At 40.5% G+C, this 4,659-nt stretch overlaps 1 pseudogene; it reads right to left on the reverse strand.

Moving 5' to 3' along the window:
• Positions 1-1,536: 1,536 nt before the first annotated feature.
• Positions 1,537-2,620, reverse strand: LOC109377992 (lymphokine-activated killer T-cell-originated protein kinase-like; annotated as a pseudogene).
• Positions 2,621-4,659: the final 2,039 nt, after the last annotated feature.

Raw genomic sequence — 4,659 nt, forward strand, 5'->3', positions numbered from 1 at the left:
CTCTGAGTCCTTCTAACGACCCCAACGACCAGTGTAGATCGGAGTGACAAAGGATGTGAGAAAGCCTGCGGCAGAACCACCAGGGACCCTTGAGGGCACACGGCTCACCAACACTACAGAAGCGTCAGTGAGAAGGAAAGTGCAGGCCTGCGCTTTGCGGTGCCCCACTCACCTCCCCAAGATGCGCCCCTGATTGGACAGTGCACAAGGCCCGCCTCCGTGTGCCTGAGTGACAGCAGGGTTGAGGAGTCGTGGTTCCTCTGCACCAGCCGGGGCTGGAAGGCAGGAACCTGACACAGCCTGCCATATTTGCATTTAAACCGGACTGTTTTCAGGCCGCTAGTTGCCTCTATTATTTTTGCCCAGCTCTTAGTTACCACGTGGGCACAGGTGCGCACAGGAAAGTCACGATTCAGTTTCCAAATGGTGCAAGTAAGTACAGAACTTGAGGGTGGCCCATGCCAAGCGCACTGGAAACGAGGGTCTCCAGCATCTGATCGCAACTCCCTTGGAGACATTCCCTCCTGCAAAACAAACTCTTAAATTCTCCTGAGTCCCTTAAGTTATCTCCTCCTGCTTGACAAAGAAACCGCACATCAGCAACACAAAATTATACTGTGAGAACAGGAGTTGAACAAGAAGAGTGCTTAACTTGTGAACACAGGCCTAATTAAGAATTAAAGTATTTAATTCTAGCTGCCCTCAATACTAGGGACATTAAAATTACAAGGGCCTTGGCTACATTCTCACTTATTTATATATTTCTGAATTTCCTTTGACCATGTTTTTTAGTTTTCAAAGTGTTCATTTTGTCCTTTGGGTTTAGTTTATTGTTCTTTCTAGTACTTTGAGGTGTAACGTTATTCCCTGTTTTTTGTTTTTTTTTGTAACTAAAATTTCCTTTTATTCTATACCATTCTTTTAAGAATTTATTGTTTTTATACCAGAACTGTAAGAATTTATTGTTTTTATACCAGAACTGTGACATGCTTAACATACAGATTAGTAAATTTAAAAAAGGGATCTCAATACAGAAAAATACATTTAATAAATGAAAGCAAAAACCAAAGATCTGAGAGCCCAGAGAGCAAGACAAGCCTTAACCAAAAATGTTTGGAAATACCCAAGGAGCTACTCTTTTGCCATATTCTCTCAGATTATAGTGACCATATTTAGTAAGCACATCAACAATAAAAGGTCAGCAAAAAGTTTAATGTTTTAAAAGACAAGCAAATATAGACTTATTTTCTATTGCACAAAGTACTAATTTCAATAGACCCATTAAAACAGAGAATATTTAAGATCATTAAAATGGTAACTAAATTAGTAAGTTAGACATAAGTTAACAGCATTTATTACTAGTATTTTAAATTGTATGAACAAATTCAAATACTTGTTTCTTACGCTTAAAATAGTTTCTTAAACTTTATAGAAAACCCACTACACTCTCAAATGCTGATCATCATAAGTATACATAAAATACCTTTATAATAAAAATAGCTCTTCAAATGTTAACAAGGTGCTATTGTCCTAAAATAGACCCAAAAGTCTAATAATTATGTTGCTCATAGTAACTATGTAAATGTATTACAGTAAACTGAGCAGGTATATATGTGAGCCATACTTGAAGCTCAGGTAGCCATGAATGAGGTGATCACTGGACATCTGCTTCCAAAGCGTCAACAATGTGCCCGGCAGAAGGACGATCCTTAGGATCCTCATTAGTGCACAGACAGAAGAGCTCAATTACTTTCTGGTACGTTTCATCCAGTTCTTCCATATTAATAGGTGGCCTGGTTCCCAAAGCTGCATAGTATGCTTCATCATCAAAGTCACTTTCATCAAAAGTTTTACCTTCATCATCATCATCTGAAAAAGTAACGTGTGGAATACATAAACTCATCATTTCCCGCAGAGTAAGGCCAAAGGCAAATATGTCTGCCTTATCAGTAATAATGCCATTCTCCTCCAAAGCTTCTTTGGGTTTCCAAGGCTCAGTACCAATATAACAGGCCTCAGGGTCAGTCACAGTCATATTTTCATCCAACTGTAGAGAGACCCCCTACATCACAGATTTTAATTGTTTCAAAATCACCTTTAATTACAACATTTGAAGACTTTATATCTCCATGAAGCAGTTTCTTTTTCTTGGTATAGATACTTTAATCCTCTTGCCGCGCTCAAAGCAACTTTTAAAATTATGGGTGCTAGAAAAGGACCTTGGTTGTCTTTATTTCGTTCTTTATTAAGTCATTTAGGGAGTTTTCACCACCGTATTCCATAGCAAGACATAGACTACCATCACTGGCTGCAGCAAAAGCACGATAGCCTACAATGTTTAGATGATGAAGGTTTCTTAAAATCTTAGCTTCATCAGTCTCTTTTGATACATATTTTGATAATAATCATTACATTTAGAATTAATCTTTTTCACAGCCCAAGGAGAATGAGACAAGCCTCTTGGAGATCTTTTCGTAAGATAGACATTTACCCCTGTGCCAAAGCCAAGTTTCTGCATAAAAGAAGAGGCAGGAATATTTAAACATGGAGTTGAACATAATGCAGATTTCCTTTTTTCAGATAATTTGCTTGGTGTCTTGAAATTATTGATTCCTTCCATTGTAATAATCACTCTAGGACTCGGCTGAGGTAATGCACTGTCTCCACCAGGCAGAAGACCCAGCGTTCGGATCTGGTACAGAACCATATTGGGCCTACAGGTTGGGGTCTTGCTTCAAGCAGCGACTTGGGCCTTCCGGGATCCGTCCGTAACATCGTGTGTGAAACAATGGCAGCTTGCTAGATCCGGGGTGCCCAAATCGGCCTAACCACCGTATTCTCCTATGGAGCTGAGCCGTTTGACGCGGTGGAGTCACACTTCAGGTAGGAAAAGACCGCGATGACAAGAGGTCCAGGCAAAAGCTGTCTTGAAATCTGCTCCCTAGGGGCCCCTAACTAGACCCCGCGGCTGCCTCAGCTGCCTGCCGGCTGCCATTCACACTAGACAACAACTTCCCTGTCTTTCTTAACATAGGAGTTTATTGCTATAAACTTTCCTTTTTCTATTCCTGGTGCTATAAGCAAGTGCCCTTGTATATTTCTCCTCTTATGTGTTTCCCTAGAAACTCTTAAGTAGAGACTGGTTTTAGTATCTATGTTTTAATGTTTTAATCAACTGTTTTTATACTGGAGCCCTGGTGATATGGTGCTCAGGTATTTGGGTGGGAAATGTTCTTATGTTATGATGAAACCTGTCATGTTTCCTGGGACAGAATCCTGGACTGTGAACTTCAGAACAGGCTCTTCACTCTGATTCTTCCTCTCCTGTGAGAGGGAAACCTGAAGGGTCTGGGAGTGTCTGACGGGCTCTTTCCACAATCAGATCAGGTTTTTGTCAAAATCGTTTTCTTTGATGGATGGCCTACATTACAGAGAACAGAACGCTTTATGTGTGTATCAAATGTTTTCCTCGGTTTCCTGCCTAAAGCATGAGACGTTTTCTTTTCCAGTTTCATGGTGAGAACCCACTTGAACTCCTGTGAAAAAAATTCATGAATTTTGTGGTGTTCCCTAAGACTGGACACCCTAAAGCTTTTAACTATCCAACTGGTCCAATCTGTTTCTCCAGAAAATAAATCATTAACAGTTTATCATTTTAGAAGTTGCTGACTACAGGTTTTTCTCCTCCAAGGAAAGCCGTTATTCTCTATAGTCACCTGTCTCTCATTATGGGAGTATTGCTTTGCCATGTGATCTCAAATGTCTCATGGACCTAAGAAGAGGTGTTGTTTTTCAGCTCATTCAGTTTTTGTTTTTTCTGTTGTGAAGATGAGAACGATCACTCAGAGCTCTTTAATTATCAGACTAGAACCATCCATTCACTTGTGTTGCTCTGTGTTTTTCCCTTCCGAGATGATACTATGTTTGCTTATTGATTCTACTTCTAGAGCCCATGTGAGTGGTTTCAAAGATTTTCTTTTGTGAGCAATGCATCTAGAAACATTACCATACTGGGATCTCTGCATTTGGATTTCTTTTCCTCATGATGTAAAAATTCCCTACCTTGAATACCTGTTTTTCACCCTGTAGCATAAGGCCTGACATTTGGGGTTTTTTTCTTTTTCTTTGTTGTAATACCAGTGTCTGACTTAAGCTTTGACTGCCAAGGCATCCATTTCAAAGAGGCCTCCACGTCAAAGATACCTATCTCAATAAACACGCTGGCAGCCACTGGACTAGATGAAGACCCAGGCCACCTCCCCTCACTGAGGCTCCTGGTTTTAGAAATCTTATTTGATTTCAATAACTGACCATTTGGACAACTTGCTTTCTCTTCCCATGTTTTAAATTCCTGTTCTTGTATTTTAAATTCACCAATAAAGAGAGAGCTCGTGAAACACTAAACCCCCAACCCTCAACCTCAATAAAAGGAGAACCCCAGACCCATGAGCATGCTCTCGCTCTCGTCTCGCTCTCTCTCCCTCTCCACTGCCACCTCGCCGTATGGCCCCATGTGTGCTGTGTAATTTCCTGGTATTGTAAGTATTTGCATCTTTTCTATGTTTCCTGATGGTTGTGTTTTGTTTTTTTTTCTTTTCAGATTTTACTGGGGATTTGGGGAAGGGGAACAGCCAAGTTGTTCTTCAGTCTTAGTTGTGG

The sequence above is a fragment of the Hipposideros armiger genome, unplaced genomic scaffold, assembly GCF_001890085.2.
Source record: "Hipposideros armiger isolate ML-2016 unplaced genomic scaffold, ASM189008v1 scaffold_1684, whole genome shotgun sequence".
Taxonomy (NCBI): domain Eukaryota; kingdom Metazoa; phylum Chordata; class Mammalia; order Chiroptera; family Hipposideridae; genus Hipposideros; species Hipposideros armiger.